The sequence below is a fragment of the Oncorhynchus tshawytscha genome, linkage group LG15 (assembly GCF_018296145.1).
Source record: "Oncorhynchus tshawytscha isolate Ot180627B linkage group LG15, Otsh_v2.0, whole genome shotgun sequence".
In the NCBI taxonomy this organism is placed as follows: domain Eukaryota; kingdom Metazoa; phylum Chordata; class Actinopteri; order Salmoniformes; family Salmonidae; genus Oncorhynchus; species Oncorhynchus tshawytscha.
The window spans coordinates 2793274-2808030 of record NC_056443.1 but is presented as its reverse complement, the minus strand read 5'-3'; the positions used below and the strand labels follow the sequence as shown (position 1 = coordinate 2808030).

General features: G+C 40.3%; 1 protein-coding gene across 1 annotated transcript in view; it reads left to right on the top strand.

The window, feature by feature from the left end:
* Window positions 1-142: 142 nt before the first annotated feature.
* Window positions 143-14757, top strand: part of LOC112264561 (protein SCAF11-like) — a 32052-nt gene continuing 17437 nt past the window's right edge. The window contains exon 1 of the mRNA XM_042297790.1: window positions 143-356. The gene's annotated coding sequence lies outside the window, so the exon portion shown is untranslated. The remainder of the gene's footprint in view (window positions 357-14757) is intronic.

The window sequence follows — 14757 nt, the reverse complement described above, 5'->3', positions numbered from 1 at the left end:
TCCGTTGAATTGAAAAGAAAGGAAAATATCAATGGTTTCTTGAAAATATTTTAACATCATTGGCAACTAAACAGTGTTCCGGTTATATCTGGGACCGGAAATAGTTGACGGATTTTTTCCCCCTAGTGTAAAGTGTATTGCAGCGACACTGTGTGGTGCTGTTTAAACTTCACAGGAGACAGACATCGAGACATGTGGCCGAGACGTTCGTAAATGTATAACGAGTTAGCAGTGCAATCTATTCGGCTATATTCAGGTTATCTTCTAGCTTTGGAGTCTAACCAATACACGAAAATAAGTGGGACAACAAAAAATAAACAACCACGACAGTTTTCTAGCTATTGATTTAGCTTCGGGTAAGTCAACAAACACGTAGCTAGCTAACCAATTTAGCAAGTCTGCAGCCGTTGGCAAGCAAAAGTATCGTTAGCTGCTAGTTAGCCACGGTAACAGCTACCTAGCTAATATAGCGTCTGTATTGTAGGCCAGGCCAGTCTCGTTAGCCAATGAAGTTGAATAATTAACTAGCTAGCTATGAGCATACTTGTTTTGTTTCTTGTTAGCTAAATACAATTACGTTGTTACTAGCCTGCTAGCTAACAGCTGACTAGCCTATATCAACCAAAAGTAGTTAAGTTAGCTGACTAGCGCTTGATCATGACCATCTTGTTAACATTATCTGAATCGCAAACTAGCCAGCTAACGCCAACTACTTAACTTAGTTATCAAACTAGTAGAAATAACAAGTAGCTAGTTAACCAGCGAAACATAGAAGTTAGTTGAAGTTTGAGGGGCACTAGTACATACTACTAGAATAAGTTGAAGGGTCGTGTTACATCACACATGGGCCACAAAGTTTAAATTGTTAACATTAGCTGTTAACGTCAGCGACCGCAGGGCATTTCATAATGTTTACTAAATTAAATGTCAACTTACTTGACAGCTAGCTGCGAGGTATTTGGTTAGCTAGCTGCGAGGTATTTGGTTAGCTAGCTGGACATAAAATACAAGACCACAACTCGCCGGATTTACTAGATAGTTGGAAGCTAGCTAGTTTACGTTAGTAGTTGGCTGACTAGCTGGTAAATTAAATAATCCAAGATGGCATTGGATGATAGAGAACATGGCTAACGTTAGTTATTTTATCAGCTCACATGGTAGAGTGTTGGCCTCAGTGACCTGTATAAACCCATTTAATTTAAATATCTGCGACTGTGTCTGCCTGTATTTTAGCCAGAGCTGACACACTGGTTAAGCAAGACCTTTTGTTGTACTCTTACCACTGGCTTTCACTGGACAGTGTTTTGCTTCTTAATTCATGCGGAAGGCACATTTCAGTTGAAAGCATTCAGCTGTACAAACCTTTCCGTTGCTCCACTCACCAAGCAGACATTAACTTCTCAACTGGCTATATACACTTTGTGACAGTGTTTATTTTTGTTTTTTCAAGTTTATTTAATTTAACCTTAATTTGACTTGGCAAGTCAGTTAAGAACAAATTCTTATTTACAATGGACGGCCTAACCCGGACAACACTGGGCCAATTGTGCGTCGCCCTATGGTACTCCCAATCATCGCCAGTTGTGATACAACATGGAATCGAACCAGGTTCTGTAGTGACGCCTCTAGCACTGAGATGCAGTGCCTTAGACCACTGCGCCACTCGGGAGATCTCCAGAGCCCTGATGTCTCCTGCTTCCATCTGCTGGTCGGGAACCCGCTTAGCTAGCGATCCACTATTCAAGAATGCTTGTTTCTTTTATTGGACGTGGATACCGAGAGAAATCCTTGGCCAAATCAGCCTTGCATTCAAGTAGTTACTCGCCAGACACATGCTGGCAAAGACGAGACCATTTGTTCACAGTTGCTGTGCTTATGCTGATACAGTTTTAAGTTTAATCTTATGTGCGAGATAGGCATGGTATAAATCGTCCAACGAAATGCTCACTTGCAAGTTCCTTCTCGACAATGCAACAAGAATACGAACATAAAGTAAATGGCAGTAGAATAGAATAACATTTTTAGCATAAGTATAATACAGGAAGGTACAATGTTTATGTGTATTGGGGATAGGGGCAAGTGTATTAATTGAGAAATATAGTAAGAGTCTGGTGTCAGCAGTTGTGATAAGGTGTGGAGAATCACAGCAGTCTGATGCTTATAGATAGAAACTGTATCTGAGCCTGTTGGTATCAGACCTCATGCTCCGATATCGTCTATCGACGGTAAGGGAGAGAACAACGCGTATGTGGGGTCCTTGATGCTGCGTGCACACCTCAGGCACTGTTTCCAGTTGATATCCTGGATGAGTGGAAGCACCAATGATGTACTGGGCCACCTTCACCCTCACCCCCATAGGATTATCATTTATTTACATTTTAGTCATTTAGTAGACGCTCTTATCCAGAGCGGCTTACAGTTGGTACGTTCATCTTAAGATAGATAGATGGGACAACCACATCTGTTATAGTAAGTATATTTTTCCTCAGTCAAGTGATCTTGTAGTGGATGCGAGCTTTGACTGGAAGCCAGTGGAGCGTGCAGAGGAACGGGATACAATGGGAGAACTTGGGAAGGTTTAACACCAGGCAGGCTGTGCCATTCTGGATAAATTGCAGCGGTTTGATGGCACATGCATGGAGTCCAACCAACACCGACTTGCAGTAGTCCAGACGGGAGATGACAAGTGCCTGGATTAGGACCTGCGCCTCTTCCTGTGTGTGGCAGGGTCGTACTCTACCGATGTTGTAGAGAATGAACTTGCAGGAGCGAGTCACTGCTTTGATGTTTGCAGACAGAAATTATTCATGACCTGGCAGGAATATAGTATGTGGGTCTGGTTTAGAGGTCAACCGATTAATCGGAATGGCCGATATCACATTTTCATAACACTCGGAAATCGGTATTTTTGGACACCGATTTGGCCGATTTTTTTTATTTATTTTTTATTATTATTTTTAAAACACCTTTATTTAATCTTTATTTAACTAGGCAAGTCAGTTAACAACACATTCTTATTTTCAATGACGGCCTAGGAACGGTGGGTTAAAACCTCTTAGGGCAAGGTGAGACGTCTGCGTCTCACATAGCCAACAGGAAATGGAAATGCGCAACGCCAAATGCTAATAGTACTCGCTAAAACTCAAACTTTCATTAAAACACACATGTGGGGTACTCAATTAAAGCTACACTCGTTGTGAATCTAGCCAACATGTCAGATATTTAAAATGCTTTTCAGTGAAAGCATGAGAAGCTATTATCTGATAGCATGCACCCCCCACAATACCGGAAAAAGATGTAAACAAAGGAATTAGCGTAGCCGGTGCTACACAAAACGCAGAAATAAAATATAAAACATTCATTACCTTTGACAAGCTTCTTTGTTGGCACTCCTATATGTCCCATAAACATCACAATTGGGTCTTTTTTTACATTGAATCCGTCCATGTATACCCAAAATGTCCATTTATGAAGCCCGTCTGATCCAGGAAAAAGCAGCTTTACAAAACACAACGTCATTTTTTTAAATAAAAAAAGTTGCCGATAAACTTTGACAAAACACTTCAAACTACTTTTGTAAACCAACTTTAGGTATTAGTAAACGTTAATAATCGATCAAATTGATCATGGGGCGATCTGTATTCAATAGCAGCAATTCTTGAAATGATTCTCCATTTTCTCTCTCTCAAAACTTCCAGCTGTGTACTCGATAACAGGAAGTGCCTCTTTCTCATCTCAGCAAGGATTAACTTCAATGCAAATGACAGTACTGGCGACATCGTGTGGAAGCTGTAGGCATTGTAAACTGGTCGCTATCTATTTTCCCTTGCCATAGACAATACAGGCAACTGGCGGAAGGATATATATATTTTTTTGTGAACCGTTTTCCTTGGGCTTTTGCCTGCTCTACACGTTCTGTTATAGTCACAGACATGATTTAACTAGTTTTAGAAACTTCAGAGTGTTTTCTATCCACACATACTAATCATATGCATGTACTATATTCCTGGCATGAGTAGCAGGACGTTGAAATTTTGCGTGGTTTTTAACAAAACGTTGAAAAAAAAGACCCGATCTTTATTAACTGCCTCGGTCAGGGGCAGAACGACAAGATTTTTACCTTGTCAGCTCGGGGATTTAATCTTGCAACCTTACAGTTAACTAGTCCAACGCTCTAACCACCTGCCTCTCATTGCACTCAACGAGGAGCCTGCCTGTTACGCAAATTCAGTAAGCCAAGGTAAGTTGCTAGCTAGCATTAAACTTATCTTTTAAAAAACAATCAATCAATCAGAACCATTAGTTAACTACACATGGTTGATGATATTACTAGTTTATCTAGCGTGTCCTGCATTGCATATAATCAATGCGGTGCGTATCGTTGTTCCAATGTGTACCTAACCATGAACATCAATGCCTTTCTTAAAATCAGTACACAGAAATATATATTTTTAAACCTGCATATTTAGCTAAAAGAAATCCAGGTTATCCAAATCAAATTTATTTGTCACATACACATGGTTAGCAGATGTTAATGCTTGTGCTTCTAGTTCTGACAATGCAGTAATAACCAATGAATAATCTAACCTAACAATTCCAAAACCACTACATTATACACACAGTGTAAAGGGATAAAGAATATGTACATAAGATATATGAATGAGTGATTGTACAGAACGGCATAGGCAAGATGAAGTAGATGATATAGAGTACAGAATATACCCTACATTACTCGTCTCATATGTAAAGGTATGTAAACATTATATTAAGTAGCATTGTTTAAAGTGATAGTGATATTGTTGGACTAGTAACCGGAAGGTTGCAAGTTCAAACCCCCGAGCTGACGAGGTACAAATCTGTCGTTCTGCCCCTGAACAGGCAGTTAACCCACTATTCCTAAGCCATCATTGAAAATAAGAATTTGTTCTTACCTGACTTGCCTAGTTAAATAAAGGTAAAATATATTTTACAACAATTCCCATCAATTCCCATTATTAAAGTGGCTGGAGTTGAGTCAGTGTGTTGGCAGCAGCCACTCAATGTTAGTGGTGGCTGTTTAACAGTCTGATGGCCTTGAGATAGAATCTGTTTTTCAGTCTCTCGGCCCCTGCTTTGATGCACCTGTACTGACCTCACCTTCTGGATGATAGCGGGGTGAACAGGCAGTGGCTCGGGTGGTTGTTGTCCTTGATGATCTTTATGGCCTTCCTGTGACATCGGGTGGTGTAGGTGTCCTGGAGGGCAGGTAGTTTGCCCCCGGTGATGCGTTGTGCAGACCTCACTACCCTCTGGAGAGCCTTACGGTTGTGGGTGGAGCAGTTGCCGTACCAGCCAATATTAACCAGGTGAAATTGTGTCACTTCTCTTGCGTTCATTGCACACAGAGTCAGTGTATATGCAACAGTTTGGGCCGCCTAATTTGCCAGAATTTTACGTAATTATGACATAACAGTGAAGGTTGTGCAATGTAACAGGAATATTTAGACTAATGGATGCCACCCCTTAGATAAAATACGGAACGGTTCCAAATTTCACTGAAAGAATAAACATCTTGTTTTCAAGATGATAGTTTCCCAATTTGACCATATTAATGACCTAAAGGCTTGTATTTCTGTGTGTTATTATGTTATAACTAAGTCTATGATTTGATAGAGCAGTCTGATTGAGTGGTGGTAGGCAGCAGCAGTCTCGTAAGCATTCATTCAAACAGCACTTTTGTGCGTTTTGCCAGCAGCTCTTCGTGGTGAGTCAAGCATTGCGCTGTTTATGACTTCAAGCCTATCAACTCCCGAGATTAGGCTTGTGTAACCGATGTGAAATAGTTAGCGGGGTGTGCGCTAATAGCGTTTCAAACGTCACTCGCTCTGAGACTTGGAGTGGTTGTTCCCCTTGCTCTGCATGGGTAATGCTGCATCGAGGCTGGCTGTTGTCGATGTGTTCCTGGTTCGAGCCCAGGGAGGAGCGAGGAGAGGGACGGAAGCTATACTGTTACACTGGCAATACTAAAGTGCCTATAAGAACATCCAATAGTCAAAGGTTAATGAAATACAAATGGTATATAGATAAATAGTCCTATAATTCCTATAATAACTACAACTTAAAACTCCTTACCTGGGAATATTGAAGACTCATGTTAAAAGGAGCCACCAGCTTTCATATGTTATCATGTTCTGAGCAAGGAACTGAAACGTTAGCTTTCTTTCATGGCACATATTGCACTTTTACTTTCTTCTCCAACACTTTGTTTTCGCATTATTTAAACCAAATTGGACATGTTTCATTATTTATTTGAGGCTAAATTGATTTTATTGATGTATTATATTAAGTTAAAATAAGTGTTCATTCAGTATTGTTGTAATTGTCATTATTACTAATAAATATTTCGGCTTTTGTTGGTCCTCCAATAATCGGTATCGGCGTTGGAAAATCATAATCGGTCGACCTCTCGTCTGGTTAGCCCTATTCTTCCAAAGTTACGCCAGCAACTTGGTGTGATGTCATGGTTGTAATTTCATTGTGTTATTGGAGTTTTGGAAAATTCAGTCAATATTTTTCATGAGTATTCCCTGGAGTAGAGAGTTGGTTGTCTTGGACCTCCCAGTCTTATTGTGTTATTACTATTTACAGCTCGTCTACCCAATTGGTTACCGCTATAATATTCTCCTTTTTTGTTATTTTATAATTATGTATATGTGCATTTACCTTATGCATTTGCTATTTATCAAATTAAAGGATCTATAGAATATATTTTTGTGCTGTAAGTGAGCTCTTTTCACAGGAAGGGTCCCAATTTATGAGTCCTATGACCCATGCTACCCAAGGAAGTGGTAGCACAATTGGAGGCCATTTTTAATTTATAATTTTGAATAGCCTTTGATTTGGGCCTGGGTATGTCTTGAAGTCCAGTATGAACAAAACAATTCATAAAGACAGTGTAATTCAAAATAATAATAATTTAAACAGGCAATGGAACAATAAATACAGCATGAGGGGACCAGTGTATTATGGGTGCTACAAGAAACAAAGAGAATGACACCCGTTATGGAGATTTCTAAATACTTATATACTTAAATGGCTGTTGAAATAAAAATTACTTTGTTTAACGTAAATGGCCTTAATAGCCCCATTAAAAAATGACAAAAAATATTGTTAAAATTGAAGAGGGATAGAGGTGATATCATCTTTCTCCAAGAAACACATCTAAAGAAGAACATAGAAAATTAGAACAACTGGCATCAGCACAAGTGTTTTCCTCTTCCTACCGTTCAGCAAGAAGAGGGGTAGCATTAATTACCAAAAATAATATCCCTTTTCACACAAAGAACCATTGTAGACAGACTGAAGACACATACTAGTAAATGGAAAGTTTGAGGGCACGGAAATAACATTAAATGTATATAACCCAAACGAACAAGGACCTGAATTTATATCCAAAATGCTTAACCTACTTATCATGGAGCCAAAAGAGACAATAGTAATGGGAGGATACCTCTACCTTCTCATGAATCCCTTGTTAGATTGTCAACATAAACACAAGGCAGAGAAGGCTGCAGTGACACTAAGAAGGGCAGACTTGGCGGTGGGTCTAATAGATGTTTGTAGAACTCTACACCCTATTTTAAAGCACGTAACAAATATACTCGAGATTATACTATTTCTTCATTTTTTAAAACAGACCTAGCCAAAGTCAATAACCTCATTAGACCAATTGAAATATCGGATCATGCTAAGTATGAAACTAAATATATGACCAAAGAAAGGCTTGACAGTCTGGAGTTGAAATAATTCACTTTTCATGACATAGAATTTAAGAATAGAATCAGGGCAACACTGAAACAATATCTGGAGATTAATGATGATGGAGAGGTCTCCCATAATGGCATTGGTGGGGGCCAAAGCAGTGCTTCGAGGCGTGATAATATCATATGCTTCTTCTTCAAAAATAGAGTACGTACCAACCTGTAACTCCGCTATTATTACTGTTATTCATAAAGAAGGTAAAGATCCAGCAGAATGTGCATCGTATCGACCAATATTGTTGCTGAACGGCGACCAAAAATTGCTTACATAAATTATTGCAAATAGATTCAGTAATATAATCCCAGATATCATAAACTCTGACCAAATGGGGTTTGTCCAGCAGACTTCTGAGAAATTAATGTTAGACAAACATTTAATTTGAGTGGAGCAGCGGTCTAAGGCACTGCATCTCAATGCAAGTGGCGTCACTACAGTCCCTGGTTCAAATCCAGGCTGTATCACATCCGGCCGTGATTTAGAGTCCCATAGGGCGGCACACAATTGGCCCAGCGTCGTCCGGGGTAGGCCATCATTATAAATAAGGATTTGTTCTTAACGGACTTGCCTAGTTAAGTAAAAACATTCATAATGTAATGGAGCACGCTCTCAAGAAAAAACATAAATAGCTAATGCTAACTAGATGCAATAAAACCATAGTGTCCTATCTGGATACAGACTAAATACAGGGAAATCAGAACCAATTACTGTAGGTCAACCAATATCCCAAGACATCAAAACTAAGTTTAAACTTAAATGGGATCAAAATGAACTGAAATACCTATTGATTTTGAAACAATGTAAATAAGCAGGGGGACTAGCATCACCAAACCTAATGCATTATTATATAGCCGCCCAACTAAAATAATTGTTTGGATAAACCCGGCATCAACAGCTAAATGGAATCCACCAAATGGAAAAACCAGTAGGTACAACTATATTTAGGAAGATAATCAATACACACACTAGGAAGATAGAAAATACCTGTATAAATAACACCATAAAGGTCTGGACAAAGATCACTAAAATAAAAAGCCTTCCAAACAGACCTTATCTACCTGTGAGAAATTGTAATGGACGGCGACTTTAAGCCAAGGATGATTGATGATGCATTTAAATTATGGGCTGACCAGGTATCATCAGATGTTCAGACAAGGGGGTAGATACATTTGAGAATATATCAGAAAAAAATACAACCTCCAGAACTGTATTTTACAATTACTTACAAGTGAGAAGTCCTTACTAAAGCAGTGGGACCTAATAAAACGCCTAGTGATAAAAGGACATTCTACTCCAAAATGCAGGAAAATTAAGTTGAAATTGAAGACAGTTTAATTGTATCACTTGATCTCAAAAATATCACCATTCTATATTAAACCAAAAAATAATTTAGCTAGCGTAACATTACTGTATTTTAGCTAAAAAGTATTGCATACATCTAAATAGGGTTGGCTAGACTTAGCTAGGTACCGTGGCAGGTTTTTTGGACGATCTGATGAGAATCTGAAGAAGATAGGTAACTTGTCAATTATTTGATAAAATATTGAATTTGGCCTTTAATACTATAACCCATAGAAACGCATTGAGTAACACATTCATAAAAGACAGTCCAAAAATAAATCATAAGAAATAAGGCTTTGAAGTGTCTGTCCTATATCTAGGAGATATAAGAAGGCTCATGAAATATATATATATTTTTTGGGATGCATAATTACCCCTTATATTTGTTGGCACAAAAGTACCTCTATACTTCCATTGGTTTGTATTGGTTACCTTCAGACGAGTCCTGTGACACTTGTGGGGGTCGTGGAGCAGTCATAATAGTTTGTCGGCCGTTCGGACGCTACAGACATTTTTGTGAGAAGACAGATTTTTGGGATGTCTCATAGTCTGACAAACACCGCTATAGCTCGGCCACCTTCCACCGCAGATGTGGAAGGCCGACATAGGCGGATGCGGTGGATTTCGACGCAAGCTATGCAAAAAAACTGATATCTCTAGTTTAAAATGACCGATGAAAAAAATGTAATAAATTGTTACTTAAACTGACAAACAGGTGTGTCGATAGACTCTTAAGTTGGCCATTGTGTAAATAATGCATTAAAGTCAATGAAAAACTTGCTTGACAAATTGGTTACACACACAGATCTCAGGTTTAATGTAATTAAGTGATGGCACTGTGACTGGGTTGTTAAAAAACCTCTTAAAGATCGGGTAAATTTTTTCAACTTTTTGTTAAAAATCGCGCAAAATTTCAATGTCCTGCTACTCATGCCAGGAATATAGTATATGCATATGATTCGTATGTGCGGATAGAAAACACTCTGAAGTTTCTAAAACTGGTTAAATCATGTCTGTGACTATAACAGAACGTGTGTAGCAGGCAAAACCCCAAGGAAAAACTGTTCACAAAAAAATATCTGTATCCCTCCGCGAGGTCCCTGTATTGTCTATGGCAAGGGAAAATAGATAGCGCCCAGTTTACAGTTCCTACAGCTTCCACACAATGTTGCCAGTGTTGGGAATTGGGTTGAAGTTAATCCTTGGTGAAATGAGAAATAGGCACTTCCTGTCATTGGGTACACCATGGGAAGTTATGAAAGAGAGAATATCGACCATGATTTTAAGACTTGCTGCTATTGAATACAGATCGCCCCGTGATCAATTTGATCGATTATTAACGTTTACAAATACCTAAAGTTGGATTACAAAAGTAGTTTGAAGTGTTTTGGCAAAGTTTATAGGCAACCTTTTTAATTTAAAAAAATGACGTTGCGTTTTGGAAAGCTGTTTTTTTCTGGATCAGACAGGCTTCATAAATGGACATTTTGGGTATACATGGACGGAATTAATCGAAAAAAAGACCCAATTGTGATGTTTATGGGACATATTGGAGTGCCAACAAAGAAGCTCGTCAAAGGTAATGAATGTTTTATATTTTATTTCTGCGTTTTGTGTAGTGCCGGCTACGCTAATTCTTTTGTTTACGTCTCGTTCCGGTATTTCAGGGGTGTGCATGCTATCAGATAATAGCTTCTAATGCTTTCGCCGAAAAGCATTTTAAAAATCTGACACGTTGGCTAGATTCACAACAAGTGTAGCTTTAATTGAGTACCCTCCATGTGTGTTTTAATGAAAGTTTGAGTTTTAGCGAGTACTATTAGCATTTGGCATTGTGCATTTCCATTTCCTGTTGGCTAGGTGAGCGTCTCGCTGGCGTCTCACCTGGCTCTAAGAGGTTTTAATAGAGCTACCCCCTACTTTTTTCAATTTCCGCCTGAAGACATACCCAAATCTAACTGCCTGTAGCTCAGGCTCAGAACCAAGGATATGCATATTCTTGATTTCATTTGAAAGAAAACACTCAGAAGGTTGTGTAAATGTGAATTGAATGTAGTAGAATATAACACAATAGATCTGGTTCAGATAATACAATGAAAAAAAAAACATACGTTTTTTTTTCATTTTTATTGTTGTATCATCTTTAAAATGAACAAGACAAAACAAACATTCAGATAGGATGATGGGGACAATTTCAGTGAAAAACATAAGAGGGCAACAGTACTTGTGCAAAGTTTCAGAATGATAACTTCCAAAACAAGTGTGCTACATCACATTTATCATGAAGTCACCCAGGTGTCCCATACAAGTAGCCCAAATGTACCCAAGTGGCCAAATTGGTGAAGGTATACATTTTGAAACAAATAACTATATACAAAATACCAAAATGGTATTCTAACACCCCCCCATTGTACATTTACAAAATAACATGGGGAACTATTTACACACTTTCAATATTTGGAAGACCCTCAGTCCTCTATAGCCCTTTGTACACCAGCTAATATCTCAAAGTGCTGTACAGAAACCCAGCCTAAAACCCCAAACAGCAAGCAATGCAGGTGTAGAAGCACAGTGGCTAGGAAAAACTCCCTAGAAAGGCCAAACCTAGGAAGAAACCTAGAGCGGAACCAGGCTAGGAGAGTTGGCCAGTCCTCTTCTGGCTGTGCCGGGTGGAGATTATAACAGAACATGGCTGAGATTTTCAAACGTTCATACATGACCAGCAGGGTCAGACACTAATAATCACAGTGGTTGTAGAGGGTGCAACAGGACAGAACCTCGAGTAAATATGAACAGTTTAGGGTTCCATAGCCGCAGGCAGAACAGTTGAAACTGGAACAGCAGCAAGGCCAGATGGACTGGGGACAGCAAGGAGTCATCATGCCAGGTAGTCCTGACGCATGGTCCTAGGGCTCAGGTCCTCCGAGAGAGAGAAAGAGAGAATTAGAGAGAGCATACTTAAATTCACACAGGACACCGGATAAGACAGAAGTACTCCAGATATAACAAACTGACCCTAGCCCCGACACAAACTACTGCAGCATAAATACTGGAGGCTGAGACAGGGGGGGTCAGGAGACACTGGCCTCATCCGATGAGACCCCCGGACAGGGCCAAACAGGAAGGATATAACCCCACCCACTTTGCCAAAGCTCTACACAATATTCTGCTGCTGATGCCAGGTGCCATTTGTAAAGCAGAGGGTCGCCAAGCATGTGGTGCAGGTGATGGGGGACTTCATCTTGTAAACAACACAGTGGCGCCTCCATGCTGTGCCCTTTTGGCCCTTAGGCACATCCATACCTGCAGAAATAAATTTGGGCAGATGAACACTTGTGGCAGGGGCAGAAGGGACAGAGGTAGAGTAGGTAGAACATGGTGCAGTGGTGCTGTAGCCAGCAAGCTCCTTGATGAGCAGCTCTCTGAAGTGAGAGGAAGGGCTTTCCACAGCTCTTAGCCATTTCTTTGTTTAGGATGAATGCATTCACCACAGCAATGTCAATGAAATGATAGAAGAACGTCTTGTACCATTTCATCGTCTTATGGAGAACATTGTAATAGCCTATCAGCGCATCTGACAGGTCCACACCTCCCATGCTCTTGTTGTAGTCCTTTATTGCAGTTGGAATGGGGACATTTTTGGTGGTCCATGCCCTGGCACCGTCCTTCACACATCTGACGACATGATCCCCACTGAAGGACTTGTAGATTGTTGTGCACATCACCACCTCTCTGGTATCCATCCACTTTACAAAAAGCAGGCCATCTTCATGGATCCATCGCATGGTCCCCCGCTCAGCCCGCTTAGGCATGTCGTTCACCTTCGTCTTCGGAAAGCCCACCCTGTTGGTACGAATGGTGCCACAAGCCCACACTTCCCGCTTCCTAAGGTCTGCAAACAGGGTAGGGCTTGTGTAGAAGCTATCCACAAACAGTTTGTAGCCCTTCCCTAGCAGTTGAAAATCCAGTAACTCCATTACAGAGTCATAGCTAAGTCCCTTACCGGTAGCAAAACTGTTCTTCCCCTCATAGACAAAAAAATTGCATGTGTAGGCACACACAGAATCAGTCAACACAAACTGCTTGTAACACCACTTGGTTGGTTTGTTTCTCATGTACTGTTTGAGGCCAATTCTGGCCTTTGAGGCTACCATCCTCTCATCTATTGACACATTCTGGGCTGGCTGAAAGTAGGTTTTGCAGGCCTCAACAATGCTGTAGTAGAGAGGTTTTATTTTGCACAATCTATCAAATGTTGCTGTGCCTCTCTTGTCATTCGCTTCATCAACCTTTGGGTCACTGATATGAAGCGCCTGTGCGATAACCAGAAACCTTTTGCAAGACATAACGGTCATGGGGAAAGGCAGTTGGTAGAGAGATGATGTTTTCCAGTAGTCCCTCAGGCTTTTCAGCTTCACCAGCCCCATGTAGACGACCAGTGAAAGGTAGCAGAAAAAGTCTGACATGGATATGGGCTTCCATGCTACCTTTTTGCCTGCTTGCTTCTTCTCCCCATACTTATTTGTGTTAGACATGAGCGAATCGACAACGGATTGGGTGAAAAACAGCTGAAAAAGCTGAAGGGGGCTGTAAGTTGAAGTCATGTTCAGCAGAGGTCCTGGCTTCCTTTTTGGCCTAAATGTTGGTTGAGGTGGCTCCACATCATCTTCTAGGACAGTGTGCCAACGCCCTTCTGTCCCTTCGTTAGCAGGTGGCACACTTCCCCTCTTCCGCTTCTTTGTCAGTGCCTTCACACCTCTAGATGGCCCGGGAGGTGTGGAGCCGGAGACAACAGGTGTCCGGCTGGATGAACCAGCTTCAGTGGGGGATGGACACCTTGGCACTGGGGTCTTCCATTCAGAGTCAGTGTCACTGTGAAAGAAAATGTTCAGTTAGAATAGTTTCACATATGAGCCCTGTATCAACAGGTATAATAAACAGATATATAGATTACAGGGAACATAAAGTGCTGTTCCATTTCACTTTGGCCATATACACACACACACACAGACACAAACACAGACAAACAGGCTATGGGTCATTCACATACATACAAACACCCCCACCCACAACACATAGCCAATGTGTACTTTGCACATTTCATTACATTTTTATATATTGCAAATAAAATGTTTGTTTTTTTTAAATCACAAATAATATTTTATATTATTAATTTCAAACAATGGCATTAGCATGAGAAGAACTTACCAGTCCAAAACAATGTCCTCTCCATTCAAAACATATGCTTCCATTTTGGAGTCATAGCTATGGTCGCTAGCTGAATCGTCTTCCAAAAGAAGATCTGTTTCACTGTCACGATCAATTTCCTCTATAATTTTGTCTACATTCGTATATCTAGTCTTATATTTAGCTTTTCCTGACTTATTTGCCATGATGCTCGATATATAAACAGCTGAAGATGCGCGTTACCGAAAAAGGGCTGTGCATCACAAGCTTGGCTCCTTCCAGTATGAATCTTCAATGGCGAATGACCGTCTTTACGCAGGGGTTTACTACATGGGTTGGTCTTCCAACACATAAACATTACATATGGCCGTTTACCTCAGCTCATTTGCTATCTACCCAGCTAGATTTCAAGACGATCAGTGGTCATTGGGT